The following is a 22,581-nucleotide window of genomic DNA, read 5'->3' on the forward strand; positions in this document are numbered from 1 at the left end:
ACTTACACGGCAGATGTTAAGTATTAGTCGTATCGTAGTTTCTTTAATATCAAAGTAAGTTTCATATGATTCTCGGATTGGACATATTACCAATACTCAAAATAGCATCAAATTTCAGCCTCGATAAATGTGTCGTTAATTACTTTCTTGAAAGAATGGTCGCACGATTTCGTATTGCTTAATAATCCGGACAAGCTATTAGGCCTATCTCGCGAGCACAGATGTACAGAAGGAACGTCGAGGGGTGGTCCCGTCATAAAGACCACCGACAACCCCGGGAGTAACTTGGAGTTCGAACGATCTCGCGCCGTCGAACGAGGAGATTTCTTTTAATTAAACTGCTCCCACCCTACGTGCCCGTTCCTCTTTCTTTCCCTCTGGCCGGTTTCCACCGAAAACGGGACTCCCAGGACATAATAGCCGACAGGCACGCGTTATCAGCGTTCGCCAGCAGTCCAATCCCCGTCAGTTAGCTACTTCTGCCTCCCTTTCGTCGCTGATCCGTTCTTGGCTTTTGCTAAAACTTGATGCGTTCCGATGTCAATGTTTTATTGGCGAAGGGGGATATAAAGCGTGTAATGTTATTTTCCGAAAATTGAAAATAAGGGAAAGTATAATCTTGGCAACGTTCAATAACGATTTAGGATTTTGAGATGCTTTATACACATTATTTTCCGTTGCATATTAAAAATTATTATACTATTTACTGCAGGCGTTTATGCATTTCACGACTATATATGGTAGGTGAGCCTGTAGATCAATTGTGAAATATTCGCAGCAGCGCTTGAACTCCAGTAGTCATTAATGATGCAACGATACCAATTCAGGATTAATTATTCCTCATCTATTGCAAAAATATAACGAAATTGATTAATTATTATTCAAGAATAACGATTCGAATCCTAATAATTTCTTCCTCTATTTCACCGGTTTCGTATTCCAAGATCGAGATAAGCCATTTTAATTACTCGCATGGAAATTACAGGTAATGAAAACGTCATGTATTGAGCGTTCTGTGAAAAAAGCGCGGGCATAAAGAGGATTTTAATTAGAGATCGGCCGAATCACGCGAAGGGGAGGCACGTGAAAAGTACGTTAAATGAAATTTGCATAATGCCGCCACGGAACAGGTGAAAATGCCGGGGGCCGACGCGTAACGAGTTAATTCGTTGATAGCCTCTTCACGCTCAGAGGGACCGGCCACGCTTCACGTGCTTCACTGGCTTTATAAAGCGGGCTTGTATCGCGCCTCATTAAGCAAATGGGCTTTAAAGTGGCCGATAAAAATCACCCTTGCGCGATGTTTACCCCTGGCCGTAACGCCGATTAGCATAAAGGGTTAGTTCGTTCGTCTCCCGTCTCTCCTTTTATGAATTACAATGCGCTTTTCACGGCCGATGCGTCGAGTAACAGGTAGATAGTTGATACCGGGACCTGACGTAATGATACGTCAGCTGTTTGCACGCGTACCCTTTGTAGGGGTTGAAGGACGTTCTGGGAGAGGTATCACGCGATGTTTGTTAATGGAAAACTTTTATCGTTTAATTAGGGTCGTTAAATTACACTATATCGTATCATCTAATATATATAGTCTTCGTTTTTAGATTAATAAAAATATTTTTATTTCCTTTACAGATTTCGTCTCGAACAAGTAGTCTGAAACAAATGGAGTTGACCAATTTGTCTTCGGAAACGTTTACTATTTTTACATGAGCTATTCTATCTTGATTTATACTTTAGCATTTTTTTGGTACACGCATTCATTTCCCTGGCCGTCCGTGACTTCTGCTGATTACACTGAATTACCAATTGCCAACAACTGCGCGCAATCGTTTGGAATAATGATGACCAGACTGCGGGGGAAAAAGGTCAGCACGTACGAATCATTCGTCACGACGCGACGCTGAGGAAAATAATTCATTTCCTGCCTTTTTCATCGTGTTGCTCTATTCGAAACCAGTCACTGATATCAATTGTTATTCGCGATATCAGTTTTCGAATATCTCATTCGATCATATCTTGGACATTTTTCATTTTCAATCTATGCGAATTTCATGTTCGATTCTTTTTATAAAAAAAAGAAGAAGCGAGAGAGAGTAAGCAAAATCTTACCTTCCACCCAATTCTTTTCTAATCAAAATAGGCGTCTCGTCAGATAAAGACGCGTGAGGATTCAACGATTTCGTCGAGGGTTAAGTATCAGGCCGCCCGATTTCATTCTCGTAATCCGTTCTTAAGCAGCATCCTCCCCCTTTTTTTTACGAGGCTCCGGCCTTCGTTCACGCTACCCAGTAGAGATAACGCGGGCTTTATTATAGATTGACCCCCGCACTCGACCCCTCGTTTCGCTCCGCCAGCCTTCTTCGCCCCCTTTTGTCTCTGTCTCCAATCCGAAGGATTCTCCCGCTCGTCCCCGAAGTCCACACCCTTTGGACCATTTATCTCGATCGTTTGCATCGAACGGGAAATTCGACCTTGCTGGTTATGGAATGACCCGTCACAAAGGACTTTGTTTCGTCAAAAAGAAAATATATTCCTTATCCAACGAACAATATAAAGCACGTAAAACTCCAAATTTTCTATATACCGAAGATATTTCGAATTTTCTCTCTAACGATTTTTCCACGTTCCACTGTCATAAAAATATCATTTTAGAAAGCTAAACTTGTCAAGATAGAAGAATTAATTATACCAAGATTTCCTTATTACAATGTTCAGATTATTAATCGGTGAAGCTATTGGATCTAACCTTCTGTTTGAACTCAGCGTCGAATCGCCCCACGCTGGTTCCGCCATTTATCGAGCGTTTAATTTTACTGGACTTTCACGAACACGTTAGTCGAAGCGTTACACTCGAGAAATAATCATTCCGAGGCGAGTCCGGAGGCGGACGGGAGGTGAACGTAGCCGAGGAAACGAGCCGAGCCAGTGGGAGAGAAGGGCGAAAGACGGGGGCAGGAGAGAGATAGAGAGTAAGAAGGGTGGAAAACCCGTCGGATTCTTAGAGGGTGGAGGTTTGTGAGGGGTTGACGCGAGGGGAGGGTTAGTCAGTTGGTTTGGTGGGGGTTTCGTGTGGCAATCAATGCCGTTGAATTAACGCCTGGCTGGCCGTTTGCGGGAAAAGTAAGATTAAAAGAAAGAAGAAATGGACGCCAACTACCTCGCAGCAAGCCGTGGCTTCGGGGGTTGGGTGGCACAATACCCGGAATGTCTATAACAACGCTCTAGAACCGCTCCCGTTTCATTGCTTGCTTAATCTTCCGACTGGCACGTAGTTACGTCAGTTTCTGTCACATACAAAGTGACCCCGATATCGACGATACTATCGAATGGCTTGTTCATCGATCGCTCGAATGAGTAATAACGCCCGCTGCCACCGTTGACCCGAATCGATTTTCAACCTTTTCCTTCGATGCGACGATTCGCTTCGTCCGCGTTTTTCCGTCAATCGGGGTATCAATTGACAGAAGGTGTTTGCATGAATATAAAATGATTAAATTATCCACTTTTACGCACTTTTTGGGAAATGTAAAGTAAAAGTGTGTAATATGCAGGGATACGTGAAAAGCATAGAAAATATTCAAGGGAAAGTACTCGGTATAATATTTTTTCCTTGAAACAAATCTCTATCTAGGTACCATTTGTCTAGTTGTTACAAATTTACATATTCTCAGTGGAATGATTATAGATTGAACAACTTCGGTATACTGTATCATATGGAGATAATTACTCGGGACAATTCACAGATGCAGTGAAACTACCATCACTTTTCGATCCTTCGTCTCTCGTTTTCCTTCCTCGGTATCAAATTGCAACAACGCTGAAAAATTGCCAAATGCGATTTTCAAATTTTCCTATCGAGAGTAAAAACATAAAATTTTTATAAATACAGCGATTCAGAAATAATAAGGTACGCAACACGTGCTAAATCGCCAGAAATACAAAATAGTTGTAATCCGTAGAATTTGTAATAATACATAAAAATTTTCAGAAAAGACACGGTAATTTCGGTATCGATCAGCGGTGATGTTTTGTCTCTTGATACATCGGCATGTTTTATGGCTAACACTTCTTCACCCGCGGATCTACGGGTATATCGTTTTCCAGAGGCACACGAGGCTCGTCTCAATCAGAGAGGGACCCACCGCCACCCGCGGTGTGATTGGTGACGGCGATAGATCATTTTTTAAGTCTCGTTGCCTGTTCCCTTCCGATAAGGGCGCGGCAGCCGTGCTGCGACTTCCGCATTCTACTTATTCCACGGTTGGTCCGAGGGACGTTCTGTGCGTGAACTTTAAATCCACGTCATTGGTCGAGGGCCGCTGGATTTGCATACCGGCCGCGCATGTGCGTATCCAACCCTTTTTAAAAAAGGGTGGCCCTCGTCATTCTCCCCCTTCTGACTTAAAAAGCGAAGCTGCCGTTTTATTGGCCGGAGGTTGCCCTCGAAGGGCTCGTTTGATTTCATTGGTTCGACACAAGAGGGTTTCTTGCTATTGTTCTTCGTTGTTTTCGTTGATTTTCAGTTAGCGTTTTCAGTTAGTATCTTTAGGGTGGTTGTGGAATTTTCGGTACATTTTATTCTGCAGCGATGTTGTATTTCTGGTCTCTTTTCTATTATTTGTGCTGTTAACGTTGAACTTCTACAACGAAGAATTAAAATGATTTTCTTTATCCTTGATGTGGTTAATTTTCGTACTAGAAAATTAAGGAGGGTGGTTTATGTTTTTTTAAATAGATAGTTTTGAATATAGTAGTAGCGAAACAGGGTTGGTTAGAATGAAAAGGAGGGTTGAAAGATAAAGGGTACTTTAAAGGCTTGTCATTGGCTGCCGTGAACCCTATCCCTTTGCATACTAACATGCGCATGAGCATAAAGAACGCCTTCTTAGGGAGTTCTACCCTTTTAAATCTTTAAGGGACGAACTTGAAGAATGGAGGATTCCCCTCGTCTCTGAATATAGCGAGTCTTAAAATAATTTCTACTCCCGTGATTATCTTTCAACGAATTAAACAATATTTCGAATAGAGTGATACTTAAACGCAATTCGAAGCGACGCTTGTCTTAAATTCAGTCAGTTTCTCTGCCTAGAATATCCAAGGTTTGTGCGGCGTTAATTCCATGCGGCGGTTGATTGCCTTTGCCATTGTTGCCATAGTTACCATGCGAGAGAAAGCTACGATCGTGTCGGGCAGAATAGCAAGGGTGGCTGCGGGGGTGAGTCTACGGGTGGTTAATGAAGCCAAATCCGTTTACGATGAATGCTACGGGAGAAAGAAAGGGACGCTGGGTTCGTTAGACGGTCTGCATCGGGACGACAACGTTGATCTTGTCGGAGAAAATGTTTGGTTAAAGATTTTCCTTCAACCTTAACCCTCTTACAGAAACAACATTTACGAACATTCTTAACTTCTTCAAAACTGTTACAAATTTTTTATTTCATTTATATATTCTTATTTTTATATTTGAAATAAAACGTACAACTAGTAAATTAATAAATCAACCGGTTTAGCTAAATTGTTATGTAAAATGGTTAGAACATATAAGACAAACGTATATTTCAATATTATTTCGTTCAATATTAACAAACATATATTTTGATAAACATAACTAAAAGATAAGAAATAATTTTCTTCGAGTCTTAATGAATTCACTCCTGAAGAATAGAAATTTCTATCTTTTTTATCTGCACTCTTTGTCCGTAGGAAAGAAGGTATTAATATCATGAAAGATCTTCTGAATTCTTTAACTTTCATCAGACCACAGTTAAATCTCCGATTCGACCATTTACAGAGCCACTCGAGAAACTAGACAATCAGCGACTCGCGTGCCGCGACCGAGGGTGGCGTTTGTTCGATTTCCACGAGCACCAGGGGTGCTTTTCGTAACCGGAAGATCGCGTGTCCTCGAATCGTTTGGAAATTTTTGCGAGTTTTTCAACCAGTGCTGGCACACGCCCGTCGTCTTTTGGAGCTACGATAAATGATCATTACCATGGCAATCCTGTAACGATTATCATCATAACAGGCACGGCAAAGAAAATTTGTTTTATATATGCAGAGTACTTCATCAGACTTCGCGTTTAATTATCACGTTCTGTTTGATAAGTATACTGATAAATCTGATAATCTGCGTCTGATAAATTTTTAGATTAGCTCCGTTAGTTTCGTAGAACGGGAGAAAAGTCGGAGAAGAAAAGAAAAGAAACGTTTAACTTGTTAGTAGATACTTTGATGCGTTTGATAGAAAGGCGCAGTTGAACAGAAAAGTAGTTCCGTTTTTAAATAGACTAGAAGATAATGGCACTTTCAGAAAGATTATATTAGACGGTGATTAGAAACAGCGATTAAAGTAAAACACAAATTCGAATTTAAATTTAAATCAAATCTCTCAAAGCTGGTTCGTTCTGTTTTTTAAAATATAAAAACCAATAAACAAGATCGCTGTCAGAAAACTTTCGCATGACAATCTATTTCAACTAGAGTCCATCATTTACGTTCTATCATTCAAATTCGATTTATTAACGGCAAACAAATAAACTATATTTCCAAAAGTTCGAGATAACAATCCAGATGAAAAAATTACCAAGAGAATTCGATTAATTTTACAGAATCTAAGATCGTTTGCCTCTGAAAATATTTTCCTTCGCTGATCTTCATAGATTACCTGGTCGAGTTTGATAAGGGGAACGTCAGGAACTCGATAAAATTTGCCGCTGTCTGCTTTCCTCTCGGCTCCATGAATAAACATAAGATTGGTCATTTTCGTGGTCAGCTATATTTTCTTTGAGGCAGCAATTTTACGCAACCACGAAGTCGTAATTGATGGGCAGCGTGGAAACACCCACCAAGATATTGAAGATGCGTACGAATCTCGTGACGAAGCTCGATTTCAAACTTTCAAATGACTGGCATAGCCGCTTGTTTATGAAAGGCGGTACGCCTTTCGTTTCCGGTCTTTTAGACACGTGCGTGTTTCTTCTCGATCGTGGAATATGCTATTGTGATAATTCATCGATGCACTGGTTAAGATAGCACACGTTAACCTTTCGCGGTCCAGTTGCGATGAACTCGGTAACGTTAAATGTTCCGAAAAGGGAACTAAAGAAAAGATAGAATTTACAGCGATAAATTCTCTTCACTGTTTCTATGAAATTAATATGTATGTGATTTTTAAAACCGTTTTATTAACAATTAATAATTTTAAATTACTATATTGTAGGTTACGTGAAATGTTGTTGGATAGATTACGGTTGTTACTTTGAAAATGAATATAGAAGAATACTTTTAAAATATCATAGTTTCTGTGTACCACATTTTCATGTAAAAACGTTGTAACTTGTGAATTGTACCCGAACGAAATAAAGTTTCTTTGAAAAATTTTGTTTAAAAACATTAATGTTTAATTCTAGGATCTTATCGCTCAATGATATTATACATTGATGATTTTAATTGAGGTGAAGTGACGAGATTCGACAGATTTATATGATTAAGATTAATGTTGTCAAAAGCGTTTGCATGTTTTTAGCAGTTACAAAAACCAGAGGTCTGAGCTATCATCTTTTAAATAATTGGTAGGTAAACAGAGATTTTCAAATTCTACTAATCGATTATTTTTCGATAGCCAGCGTAAATATGAAATTCTCTTCTTCAGCACGATGAACACATCATCGTCGTGAAGTTTACCAAAGTCTCACGAAAAAAAAAAAAAAAAATAAGAGCACTAATTGCCCTTCTCGCTTGTTCTGATTAGACAACCAAGTTTAAATTATCCGCCGATCACGTCAGGGGAGTAATTAACACTCCGAGAATAGAAATTCTTTTTCTATCTGCTACAGCACTTTAATTTTCCGTAAGTGCGCGCTTTTGCCTGTTTAATGCGATCGACGATAAGCCTGGCCTCGCAATTCAATCGAGTTTCCCGCTGTTCGCTTCCTTGGACTTTATCCTCTTTTCGTGTAAATGTACACCAGCACAGATGAAATGTATTCCTTTTTGCATTTTTCCACTCCTAATGATTCCATCTGCTTCTAATGTACGATTCTACAAGGATAAAAATCTCTAATTTTATATTACATCTTTTAAATACAAGCTAAGCGTTCATAATGAATCATCTTATTTTAATGCAAGCCATATCCTTTTCGATTTAACATTAGAACTACCAGAGTGGTAAAAATAACCAATTTCTAATTTTATACATTTGCAGTGCATCTTTGGTAATTGTACCGATTCGCTGTGAAATAAATGAATAAGAGCTTATTCTTCTGCTTGCATTATACATTTTTCATGTAGCTTCCATTTTGATATCTTTGGTACAGGTCTGATACTTTAATCGCTTGTAGTTTCAGTATTAAAAATGAGATTTACTTGGAAAAGTCAATAACGAATCCATCTTGTAAAGTTTCTACGAAGATTGCAAGAAAGGATGAAGGAATATTCCAAATTTCATAGGTAGCCGATTGGGTTCGTGTAACATCGGGAGATTATATGAAAATTTATTTGTTATATATATATAAATAGTATCGTAGACGTCCATTAGACTGGTATAAAATTCTGCTTTGCGCGGAACGTGCGCTACGGGGCTCTCTTTTAGTTTACTAATTAAAGCAACCGCCTCGCCGGGTGCTAATGAGTAGGCGCAGTCATAACTTTACGTCGGCAATTACCGCTGCTTTATTACGCTTAACATCAACGTTATCATTGCACACGAATCTGTTCGCTGCAGCCTTAGAGAATCATCCTAATTATTCACCGCGTGTCCTTTCGCGACAATTACGTGCAAAAATCTCTTCTTTCTGCAGTCTTTTACGATTTGTTCAGATACACTAATGCTCAAAAGAACGTAAAATTAATATTAGCGTATCCCCCAATTCTGAACCATATAATCATATATATATAAGCATTTTAACATTTATGAATTAAATTATTTATAATTATTTTAAAAACGTGTCTAGTCTCAGTTACACGAGATATTCTATATCGTACATTTTACATTGCATTGTATATCGTACATTAAATTCAGTTGCTTAGTATTCTGACATAAAAACCAAATATATCTTCGATTTCCACATTGCAATTTCTTTTCTCGAAACCTGCAGTAGTAAAGGCAATTGGTTCTCGTCCGCGAGACGAGCTAAAGGGGAAACAAATCCGCGACGAGACACGGTCAGAGGGAGAAAGTCTAGGGGTTGGTGAAAGCGCGAGTAAATGGGAGTTTGCACGTGCACATTAATAGAACACAGTAGTTCTCTGTTCGTATGACGTTGCTTGGTACTTAGGCTCTGTATTCTTCCCTCCATGGAATCTTTTTCGGTTTCGAAAAAGAAAAAAGAAAGGAGAAGGAAAAAAAGGTTGCCAGCGAGTAAAAGCTCGAACATCGTCGCCTCTTCTGGCAATTCCCCGAGTAACTTCGCTGCCAGTCGCGTCGCCTGGTAACGTATCTATCCGTAAACTCGGCTGGAGCATATACGTACACGTCGCCGGGATATGTACTCTGGCAACAGTCGTCCCAGCAGTTGTCGAGATTCGTCCCGGGAAAAAAAGTCGTGAAAACGAGCGAATCTCATGACGGTCGATTCGCCAACTTTCTGCAACGAGTCACGAACTAGCAGCTCCTCTTCCGCTTTAACCGCTTTAACATCATCACTAAGGACCGCATGGCTGGCCCAAGACTGGAACACTGTATGTATAGTGACGACTTTTGGATAGAAACGTATTTGGAATTGTGGATGCTTGACTAAGAAGATTTGTAGCTCGTTTGTCTTGGAGGATGAGTGATTGAGACGTAGCGTATAAAGAGCAGCACTCCAGATCGAAGATATGTGTATACTTTTTAATGTGCAAGAAATTTTATAACAAACGAACACATAGCTAATTTCATAACAATCGACATTTCGGAAATATTCAAAATGGTGAAAATCTTGTAACCGCAAATTAAAGATCACAATATTACTACGGTCTTAAATTTTGATCTATTACTCCATAATATACCTTTCTAATGATAGATCCTAAAAAAGAGATTTATTTTACATTGTAAAAAATACAGTTGGCGATGGTATATTCTAATCATTTATATTTTCCAGAAACATATTTACATTCACGATCAAAATTGATCACGTATAACAAAATTTCCTCGTTCAATTTAGACACAAATGGACCTAAAATATTCCATGTTCGTCGAATTCCAAAAGCGACTAATGCTATACCTCTAACCATAAACTCTAGTAAGATTCACGATATAAAAGATTGACGGTTGATCGTGGCGAAAATTTTTCAGGCGCAAATCCGAGGATGAAATTACGATGAAAGGAAAAGGACAGTCGTAATTCATCCGTGCTCCCTAGCACTGGAGAACGTTTTTAGGTCGCGTAGTAAGCGGGTAGGGGGTGTCTGGGTGCTGCCGCATCGATCCGATACATCACGGGGGCATTTACATCCCCGCCGTAGCCAGCCCTCGCTGTCCCTTTCCCTCTCGCTAGCCGTTTTTCCCCGATCTTCCCTTTCTTCCTATCGGCCGGCCCAGCTAGCATCCAGAGGGTGCTTTTCTCCCGTGCGGGCGCTTATGCCGCCACTTTCCTGGGGGCGCTTGCGCGCAGCCATCCTCTGCTCTCGCGTCCCTTCCGTCGGCACCGTACAACCCACCCTCCACCAATTTTCAACCCCCTTTTCTTCTTTCCTTTCTCTTCCGTTTCACCCTCGCGACGTTCTCCGTCGTTGGTCTTGGAAGCCGATGCAACGGCCATTGTCTACGCGTCAAATCTCAACTCGCTCGTTCGAATGATGATTTTCTACCGAGAAGATACCTTCGGTCTCTATACGAATACTAGTCCTCTTTCTATTTCATTGGCCTGTGTTGTATTCATTCATTTTGTATGGTGTGTGTAGAGACCTGTTCTTGGGAAAATAGAGTTTGGATACGTTTAGTATCAGAACTTAGTTTGACAGATGCGTATTGAACGGGAAATTCGAAATTCGATTTTCTAAAAAACGAAGCGCCCAATCTTGTTGCTCTTGATAGCCGCCGTATTTCGAGTCATAGATTGTTTTCCCCGTTACATTCGTACCACGATTTTCCGCACACTTTGTGTAGCTACTGTAATGTTGATTGATACGTTCTTTCGCTCCTTTGTTCGCGCTTATGTTTATCGTTAGAGACTTACATGGACAACGTAGCATTTAGCACTTTATTTGAACCTTTTCTCAGTCTTATTTTAATGACAGTAACTCAGTTGTTGTTTACTAGCCGGTGTTGGATTTCTGAATACCTTCCTGAAGCAATGTTAAATATAAATAATAATAATAATAAGAAGATATTAGGGAAAGGATAATATACTTAAGAAAAGATGGTCAAAATAAATTGTTACGATTAATATGAAATGTATTTATATTGCAATAGGAATAAAAAGCGGTAGATTTAAAAAGAGTAGATTGATATAAGGAAACTTTGTAGCACATAGTTTTTAATTAGATCGTTTCTATGCTTCCTCCGTGATTTAAAGGCTTACGATCATTGATGCTGAGGTAAGTGAATAATTACAGGAGGAATTTGAACGCACGGCCGAACGTCGATTAATAATAATTTTGTCATTATTCACCGACTGAAAGGTGCGAGCCGCTCAATGTCGGCATAAATTTCTCACTGGCTGCCACCGCAAAAGCGTTCTATGTAAAGCCGGGCGACTGCGAAAAATTAATTTCTGTCTGATTTGCAATTCCTTCTAGACTTTGCTAGTCGACGCGAATAGAGAATTACGCGCAGCCATAATAAATAAATAAATAAATAAATAAGCAATGACGGCACGCACCACATACCTCACGCGAACGAGAATTCGTTCCTATTTTTTTTTTCTCCTCTATTTGTTTGTATGCGTGCACGTGTACACGCCGTGGCTGGGCTCATCAAGCGACTATGCGTGTGGAAGAAGATCAAACAGACCGGGAGTTTTTCATTCTAATTACTCCGCGCCGAGCAATTACCAGATAGCATCGGCCGACGTCGTTTCGGTTCGAGATCGTAGATTCTTTCGGTCTTCCTTCTTCGCTGCGGTTAGCCCCTTGTGAACCATTCAACCGGACAAGCTTTGCTCGAAAATCGAACCCATTCACCAAGTTATCATCGGTTCTACTGTATGTACCATGTTACGAAAAGGCATAGACGCGTAACAAGATTATGTATATTTCCTTTTTGGTTCCAAGATATTCGCAGTAAGAAATAAAAAATAATTTAAGATCTGATTGAAAAGTGATCGTTTTGATAATTTAAGAATATGTACCGTATCACGATGAGAAATAGACATCTAACAAAGCTGTACTTCTCTTTGGATCTACTAAAAGATTCTTTCATTTACCTCTTTGTCTACGATCTTTTAAAGTAGCTATTCAAACGGATGCATAAGTATTTACTATATGGCTATCCATCTCCGGAGAGCGTTATGTTGGCTTGCAGCTAGCGATCCTCACCGAACGATTACAATTAAAGATAAAATTGAAATAAAACATGGTTACAAATACAATCTGTCTTGTCGAATCGCAATCACAATTCGTGTCACGAACGTGACTCGATGTTACAAGTAAAGGGGTTAATTTCGAATGTAAGACCTCCTTACTCGAAAATAGATGGCAAATTCAAGGCGGGTAGTTTCTATAATCTGAGGACAAATTATCGAAGACCTTGAAAGAAAGACCACGCCCAGAATGATTCTTTAACAAAGCCAGCAGCACCAGGGATCAGCAAAGAGTCCTGGCCAGGATGCTAGAAGATGACGAAGGGTATCAGCGGCGAAGGAATGGATCGGGGGTGGTTCTTTGTCTCGAGGGTTCGGATTCTGGGAGATAGAGGCTAATTCCCAGCTTCCACCCCTCGTGGAATGTCGACGTCCAGGCGAAACGAACTCCTCTCGTCCACCTTTCCGCCCTCTCGTCCTCTTTCCTTCGCTTTGCTGGCTACTTTGATGTTCCTAATTTGATTGAAGGAATCCACCGTACGGATCTCCTAACTTCGTCTTTATTGATTGCTGTTTTGTTCGCCGTCACAGTCGGAGAATCCAATGTCTACACGATGCAACCCCTTGTACACTCCTGTTCTTTCTTTGTCGCGGTCCTCTGTCTTTGAAACGTCCTGTAATCGAGCTGATCCATTGTCCCAGACCAGTCTGATTTCTAGGAAGTAGGTTCCTACGTCGATTGGTATCGGTTTTCGAAGATTTTTTAAAAATGTCTCGATCTTACTAAGCATAGCATTTTCGATAAGTTTCTGAATGAAGAAAATTAGAAAAAAAGCTATATATGTAAAGATTCACCTGTATGTCAGAATACATAGAAACGTCTTCTAAAAACACGTTTCTATTATAAGACGAGTATTGTAGATGATCCAAGATTTTTAAGATTCAGCTTAGAAAATCGAGTTTAATTATCGTTTTATATTTAATAGTTTAAATTATTAGTACTACAAACCTTGGACAATAAGTCCATCTAAATTCTAAACCATCACAAGATCTTTTCCCAAGTGAACGTCGAACGACCATTCAATTAATCCCCGCTCTCGAGCGAATTTAATTAGTCGATTTCGTGTCTGTTCAAGTCACTAGACACGGAAAGGAATCGTGGATGGGTCGCGGGATCTCCTAATTTCCTTTCCTCTTCTCTTCGCTCCGCCGACTCGGCTAGTGAACTGGCGAAAAAGAGAGAGAGAAAGAAGGAAAGGAAGATGAGAAAAAAAAGAGAGATACGAAGAAAGAACTTTATCAGGAAATTCGATAAAGGGAGTCCGCGAATTTTCTGCGAAACCGGAGAGATTCTGACTGGGTTGCGGTCGTATCTTATCGCGAAACAGACGTCCACGCCAGAATCCCGGCTCTGGCTTCTATATAGCGCTACGTACCTGTATTATATCTGCGTCGTTCACATATCTGGATAGACCACATCACATCCCGCCCCTCTGTCTCTTTCTTCTGATACATATATATACAACATATATACCTCCCCCGATCCAGGGGGTGTGTACGTGTATCAATATTATATCTCGCGAAATATCGGATGGACGTCGCGTTTCTTACCCTCTCGGTCCTTCTTATTTCGCGACGAACACAGGTTCGTTTTAACCGATTTCTTCTACGGCGTTTTTTGTTTGTCCTCGATGGACTCGTAGTTTGCCTGATCGATTTTCATGGACTCTTCTAAGGTTTGTATAGTTATCGTGAAAACTCTGTTTATAGATATGGTATAGGAACTAAAGAAAGGGTTAGTTCTGAAGAATCATCTAACTGCCTAATTTCCTTATCTATCAGTCGTTTAATGATCTAATAAAACTATAATTGATGAGCTTTCTAACAGTAAATTTATCTAATTATTATAACTAATGATCGAACAAGGAGATATTAATTTACTCTGCAACGGTCTTTGTTTTTCCAATGTCGCCCCTAAATGATCCCTCGTTAATCATTCCCGTTGATCTTCGTCATTCCTTTTATCACGATTTTCCACTAAGTCTACGTGCATGTGTTCCAGCACACAAAGATCGGCAACGTGCCTATTATCGGCATTCGACCGGTATTAATCCAACCAAGCTAATCGCATGTCGATTACAGCAATCGTAACGAGGGTTGTTAAACGCTGGAATCGAAATGAAAAGTTTCTATTCGCGGACGTTTTCGTAGCTTGGAGCTTTACGAGCCGAAAACTGTTGCCACAAAGTGTTCCTGTTCGACTCGTGCTATTTTATAGCAATGAGCGCGCTCATTTTATCGCGTTATCAAACGCCAATTACACTCGATAAGACCAAATGCGTTTGTTTCGCGTTCCATGAAACGCGAAGTTTCATGCGCGTTGACGCTTTATTACTTGTCGATTTGTTAGTTAGATTATTTGATAGCTATTCTATTTTTCTAAAATTAATTCGTTTATGCAGCTATTTTCTATGGCACGTATAAAAGATCGTAGGATACCAAGATGGAATTAAATCATCACACAGTGCGCTAACACGTAAACATTCCTACGATCATCGAACGTTGCGACTGACAAGTAGTTATGAATTTTATGCTTCGGGAACTGTAAAATGACCGACCGTACCGCGTAGCAGGCAACGATTTCATTTTCATACAATGTAATATGAAAATCAAACACAGACAGAGAATTGAATTCTCTTTCTAATTTGAACAACTTGACTTTAACGGACGCACGTATGAATTCAAATTATGCTCCAACGAGTCTGATCGTGACTTCGATCGAAGTCCGATCGAAGCTTAATTCGTGTTTACGTACTATAAAAAATAAAGCTGACCTACAAAGAAATATCGAGGCGAATTCTTCGTTGCAGGACCCCTCGAATTTTGCAAAATTCCGCAGGCATAGTTGCGAACATTTGTCCAGAGTGCGGGGAAAACGGTAACCGGAGAGCGGTACAATCGCATTACTAATGATTTTACTTGGGGGCGACCCTCAGGGCCGTCATATCGATACGATAGGAGGCTGATTCGCCGGCGGAAACGTCAGTCGGATAAACCAGAAACGCTCAGACCACCCTTCGTTCCATTCCTTTCGAAGCAACGCGAACAGCGAAGATGAAGAGAATCGTGGAGATCAGGGGTTATGTCTAGCTGATCGAGCCCCCTCCCCCGTTTCGATGATTTCGTTTACCCCGAGCATCGGGGACAAAAAGCGAATCGCGCGACGATGCTTCGTACGAACGCATGAATTCCCTCGGGTGACATTTACTTAAAATTATGTTCTTTCTGTAGAAATAGATGATTCTGTTTGCTACGCTGTTTCCCTTGTTTGCCGGGCGAAACATAAACGATCTTTATTTATGGAACCGAGTAATGTTCCTTTAAGTTGATTGGAAAGATACATTTTTGGATTAATATTTAATACGTTTACTGTCGAGTCACGTTTCAATAGTCGGTTGATGTGTGGGTGTCATCTTCGAGGGGGCGGGGAATTTGATTTACGCGATCGATATTAATTTTGTTAAATATTCTGAAACAGAAAAATATATTTTATCGTTGTTACTATGTATTTTTTAACTGTTACATTCTTTAGATTGTTCTTGGTATAATCCTGTATCTTTATCATTAAAAGATCTCGTAAATTTGATAAAGATACGAAATAGTCGCTTGGTATTAAACTTCTGTTACAAGATTGTAAAAGTGTAGAATAAATATTCAAGGAGTTAATCCGATTCTGACACAACATTTCATAATAAAGCTCGTGTTAAGAACAGATCGGACAAAAATGTTTAAACTGTACCGACTGCGTTTCGTGGTACAAGTTTTTATATGTTTGGGTATCGCTGATTTGTCTCGGCTGTCGTAAAGCCTCAAAATACAGAGGGCAATGAGAAAATTATACAACAGAATCGCACACTCAGCTTCGATAAAACACAGTTCGGGGACAAGAACGTTCATTAATCGGTTCGCGGACGGTAAATATTTAACCGCACCATTCGGATCGAAATCGCGTTAGCAGGGTGGAGTAAAAATCCGGCGGGATTGCCAGGAGTCGCGGCAAAACAGCGATTAGAACGAAGGGAAGAGGAAGGATGGAAACGGAGGATGGGAAGAGCGACAGGACGAATGGAAGGGTGAGAGTTTCTTGCTCGATGGACGGCTTTTCTTGCGGCGAGTACTCGCCGCGACACAAATAGCGTATGATTGAGTGAGCGCCGCGAGGGATTTCCACGGACGTGGAAACGGAATATCGCGCGAGGGAGGAAAAAAGAATGGCGGAGAGAAACGTCGACGTTTAGTCGCTGCGAGGGAAAAGGCACCCCGTCGCGCCTCGCGGGAGCGTAACGGCCCCTCCTCCTCACGAAAATCGACCACGTTCGAATTCTTCTCTCCCTTTTCCTTCAGATTTTTGTTTTTTGACTTGAACTTGTTTCGGTTACGTATCCATTTAGTGTATCTATCAAAGAAGCTCTTCAGTAAAACAATATTAATTCTTCGTGATTCATTGTTGAATTAAATTGGATGTTTCATTTTTATTTCTTTTAATTGTACATGCTGATCATTTTCACATTATGAATATATTAACACGTTTTACGGAAAATAAAAGAGTGTATTTTCTGTTAAGAAACAGAAATCAGAATTACGATAGTAGCAAGATACTCTGTTATTAATTAAAGACGGCGACATAAGGAAGAAACTAAAAATACTTAACAATATCGCCACTCTTGGTCAGTAAAATATGGTGTAGAAAAATTATATTGGTGTATTAAGAAACATATAGTTTTCTTTAAAAGAAGCAGAATTGTCCTTCTAGTCTTTATAACACCTGGCACTTTCGGAGCTGATTGTGATGTATTTACTACGTAAAACGATTTAATTTTGCTGAATGAAAATGTTGTTCTACCTTCTATTTAACATTAAACCTTTCGTTCATTTCATTCGCTTGGGACATTCTGTACATCGAAACTAGTTTGCAAACAGTTAAGAGGTAATTATTATCTCTAGCTCTTCGAATAGCTACGATATCTATCGATTTTTTTGCAATAAGTTTCTGAAGAGTTGCAACATGAACAGGACAAACTATTAAGAAATTACATCCATGAATTGCCTTCTATTCTCGACGAAAAAGAACACGGTGCATGCAGGGTGCAGTGACCATGGAACGCTTATTGTCAGCCATCCGCAACCACGAAGCTTCCAGGGGACATCTTCCGGTAATTCCCCGGCTCTATGACGAGCAACGTCTCTCTTTCTCTCTGTTTTCCCACGTGTTCAGCCACGCTGAAGCGATTTTTATTTGCCGCGGTAGTATGCGCTTCATAATCCGCCTCGGTTCTCCACGAACGCTCGAATTTCTTTTTCCTTCGGCTGTGTTTTCTTGCGGCTTTCCCCGCAAGGATAGAGGTCTTCTTTGTAAGTCCATTGGCAACGACTGACAGGTGGAAATGGACGATTAAGCGGCTGACAATTCCGCCTGGAATAGTCCGTTTCACTCATGGAAAAAAACCTAAGCCTTGTCCAGGTTCGATGATAAATTCGTTGGTTATCGATATATTTCGAGGAACTTCTTTCCAAGGAACATTGACATTGCGAGCGGATAAAGATTTTTATTAACACGCGATGCAGCAATTTTGGAGGAAGCAGAAAAATTAGTAACAGAAGAATTCGATTAATGTTTAAAGTTTATTCGTTGAGAAGATTCAATGCAATCTAGGTGTGAGATCAGCCATCACTTTTCTTAATCTCTCTGCTTCGTAACAGGTTAGTACACTTGTGGCATAAATCACAGTTCTACTTTACCAAAGGCAGATTATATTTGTAACGAAGTCTGATTTAATTTCTAACTTAAACTTCTATTTTTTGATAAAATCCATTAAAAATAAATCACTTACGTTTTTTAAATCGCTAGTGGAAAAATCACAAAGGGGGAGACTAAAGCATGTCTCGTTGTATATCTGATATTTGTTTGACCTAGCTTGCATTGTTTAAATATTTTTTAACCAGTTAATATACGATAAAAATCTCGTGGCACGGAATCGCAAAATTCTCAAGAATGAAGCTTCTGCTGATCGAAAATGACGGGAACGAAAGGATCCCATTGAGTGCACCGTACAGAATTAAAATACTCGATACATTGGCTCTCTATCGGCGATCGAGAGGCACGTATCTCGATTTTCCAGCCCTGAATTACGTGCTTTTCGCGCGGAATACGACGCGCATGGAAAAAGAGATACGGCTCTTGGTCGAACCGCGAGATGGAGAGGCACGAACCGACGGGAATCGGAAGAAGACAGTAGAGAGGGAAAAGAGAGAAGATATTATTTATGGGACGGTCGGATGGTAGTGCCGGCGTGCCATGCATAGACAGCACCTCGTTCTAGCCAGCAAACGAATGGCTCGTTCTCTGTCCGCAAATGTACGGAAATGCCGGTCGAAAGCTATTTCTTAATATTCGCCGATATCGCTAGATCCCCCGGGGTTGAACGTGCCTTTTGTACGTTTCCATAGAAACCCGATGTCGCCGCGGATTCTGACTCCCGCGTCTTTTGCCTCACGTATGTACACTGCTGTTCGATTATGGCGATGTATCGATAGAAATTGGAAATTTGCAATTAATCAATGCTCGAAGAAACACTATGTCGATTCTATATTCACGTAAGAATGGATAGTACAAGGGAGAGACAGCTATTTTCTAATAAAAAAAATGGCACGAACAAATGGGTAGGAAAATACAATGGGATATTAGTTTCGGTATAAGAAGGTAAATAAGTATTAATATTTTATAACTATTAACTTCACTCTGTATAAACACGAGACAGGGATTCGCTTTCAGTAAAAAGGAAGAAGAAAAATTCATAAACCCTATTTTCATCTACCATTATACGGGATTGCTGATTACGTTCTATGACTATTTCGTTGTAATTTTTTTCACTATTCAATAATGAAGTAAAAAAGAAAAGAAAGGGTGGTGAATTTTCCAATTTCTCTCGCACGAAAATATGTTCGCGATATTCGAGCAGCGTCATTGAAATGTAAGAGAGGCCGAGTTGCAGAGGTAGGTTCCGCGTGGGGGACGGATGCAGCTTTTCAGAAGAGCTTTTACGAGTCGCATATGTGACTGCCGTCTCTTTTATCCCTCGCTTTATATTCCTGGCACCGTGTCCCATCCCCACTATCGTCCAACTTCGAGCTTCCTCTTCCAGTCAGAAACGGGCGACCAACCCCCGTAGTACCTCTTTGTCGAGAGAGGACCTACCACCGAACCACCCTCCTTCACCCCTGCAGTTCGAACCAAAGAAATCTTTCTTCATATTCACTGGGGAGTGATCGTCCGACATAACGTAACAAATTTCCAGCTCCTTCGAGGCTCACACCCCTGGCTCAAACGTTGTTCGATCGCTCGAACGCGCATTTAAATCCTCCACGACCCTTTCTCTCTCTATTTTTTCTCTCTTCCGCTTCCTCTCTTGATTCAACGACGGATCAACCCTCGCGATGGGGCTGGGTTCTCTACCTTTCAACCCCGGCCCACGAGAAGCATGGTCGACCGCCACGACCGTCCAGGGACCGATTCTTCCCACGCACAATTTACAGTTTCACATTTTATTCCCATCGCGCGTTCGACAACTCGTGGATGGTCGGCGAAGGATAAACTCGTTTCATTCTCGCCGATCATCTTTCTGCTCATGGCACAAGGATGTCGTTGGACGTTGTTCTTTGTGGATCGAGAATATCCGAATTCGAATGGTCGTTCGTTGTATTATGACGTTTTGTGTGGCGGTTGGCAATGTTCTTGTTGGATTTTTATCAATAGCTTTTTTGGGGTGATCTTTTGCGAATATTGTTGCGATTTTATACGTTTTCGATTGCAAGGAAGATATGTCAATTTGCAGGAACGAGATAACGGTTAATAGTTTATTTCGAAAACCTTACAATTCTGTCACTGTATGTTTATTGTTCGTGGAGGAATCTCGTGAAAGACTGACTATTTCACTGACACATTCGTTGCTTTTAAAATACAGCCGTCCGTTTCTGTTGGAGTAGAATGTAAGGATTTATTAGAAGTGTCTTTATTTTAAGTAATTTATTTTAATTATTTTATCTTAACACACTACCCTCTCATTTCTTTTTCAAGCAAGACTAATTTTTAAATAAAATTTACTTAATATTCCTAAGAATATTTCTCCTGTTTTTGATTTTTTCTTTCGTTATAAGAAGACTGTCGTATTTTACGAAGATTTTAAGAAGTGATTTGAATTTGTTAAAAATTTGTGTATTTTGTAAAAGATTTAAGGGAGCGTTTTTGGAATCTAATTTAAAAGTGATCGATTGGAATCGATTGTTGCAGGTTCATAGATGCGGAGGATTTCAAGGATCAGCTAGGCGTTAGGTGATTTCGTATAAGAAACCAGGGAGCCATGGTCACCTCGATTAATTCTTTATCGATTCGACGCGGCGCGAGGAGAGGCACAGCAAAAACCTCTTCACCATGGGGATGCAAACGACCAGATGGATGATCGACGAAGAAATCGACGGTTTTTGTTACGAATCGAACCTTTCCGTAGCGACATGCCGAGTAATTTGAAAGTAGGTGTTAAATATATTTATCACGCTTCTAACAACGCTTAAAATCCCTCAGCTTCGCAATTGATCCGACCAAATTATATCCTATAAACCTTTTACTATACTTTCGTCATCGATCAGTCTAATAAATAAAACGTTAAAAATCCAACTTATCGTCAACACTTTTCACGGAAACTGCATCGATATCCGATTTAACACTAAAATTCGGTTTCAATCTTAATAATTTAAGATGCACCACATAACTTGCTGTAGAGAGTATGAATTCCAATGAAAACAACGTAATGAGATAAAAGTCATTATTCTCTAAGTATTACTATCACGTATATAAAGTTCACTCGTGTTTCTCGATTATACCAAAATATTGAAAAATATATTGCAAATTTCCTGAATGATTCTAAATCGATAGCTAAATACTGTATAAGGAGAAAAGACCTTGAGAACCACTGGTGGTTCCGGTTTATTAATTTCGTAAAAACTGTCGGACGCACGTTCACCGCCTTTTTCATGATTTAATTAGCATCGGTGGGGGCCGGCCACCTGGTCGAGGGGGACCACCATGGGACTCTTCGGGCCCAGGACGTAACCTCGGCGTCTAACGACGTGGAACACTCCTGTTCTTCGGCGAGAGAGCGCCGGTCGCGGTTCCGTAACGCGTTAAATTTATCGGCGAGCAACTTTCTTCCCCGTCTCATTATTCACGTAAATCGATCTCTCTATCTCGATCGCTTCGACCAACGAATAACGCACCGTGTAATAAGTTCCTTCGATGGTATCGTTTGCTTTCTACGATGTCGAAACAAGTTTCAATACCAATTGACCTCCTCCCCCCACTTACTTAATTTCCACATTTTTGTCTTTGCAATTTCCATTTACCTAAATTTGCGATTTCTTCTTTTATCAAGATATCTACGTAATTGTAATTATTGGCACCAGCGGAGATATTTTATAGGAAAAAATGTCATCGTCTAATTTTTCGATCTTTGAACGAAACTCTAAGTCTTAAATTTCAATATGCTCATTACAGATTTACATTTTTGAGGAAGAATAGACACCATGTAATAGTCCCGCGATTCGTTTTCGTTATTTAACTTTGTTTTCTGAGAAAGCTATAGGAATAGTCAAGAACAGAATTGTTGTCGATTAAGGAGAGCTAGCCAGTGAGTTTGGCGATGAATCGGGTTCTCCATGTCTTTCACACATTCTCGCTTGTCAGGTGGGCGGGACGGATCGGTAATTAGTGTGAAGAAATTGTGGCTTCGAGGGTGACGAAGCAAGCACGAGTTCCTACCACGTGAACAAGTCTGCCGAGACGGTCCCAGACTTCTTGCCGTTCTCCCAACTTTGTTGTTTTAATCGAACGGAATTGGTTAATACCCCGCCTTCATCTTCTCCTCTCCCTTGTTCTCCTATCTATTTTTTACTCTGTACGATTTTCTGAGCCTCTGCACCATCGTATTTCATTGTATAAAAGATCATTAAGAAATTACGTAAAATTGGTGAACGAAATTGATGATTAATCGCGAAATCGATGAACTTTTAAGGAATGCTTGATCTT

General features: G+C 40.2%; 1 long non-coding RNA gene across 6 annotated transcripts in view; it reads left to right on the top strand.

Annotated features, from left to right (window-relative positions):
* Positions 1-22,581, top strand: part of LOC132910146 (uncharacterized) — a 57,630-nt gene that overhangs the window by 29,049 nt on the left and 6,000 nt on the right. For all 6 annotated transcript variants that reach the window (XR_009658692.1, XR_009658694.1, XR_009658693.1 and 3 more), the window contains exon 2: positions 20,791-21,029. This is a non-coding gene — a long non-coding RNA (uncharacterized LOC132910146). The remainder of the gene's footprint in view (positions 1-20,790; positions 21,030-22,581) is intronic.

The sequence above is a fragment of the Bombus pascuorum genome, chromosome 8, assembly GCF_905332965.1.
Source record: "Bombus pascuorum chromosome 8, iyBomPasc1.1, whole genome shotgun sequence".
NCBI lineage: Eukaryota > Metazoa > Arthropoda > Insecta > Hymenoptera > Apidae > Bombus > Bombus pascuorum.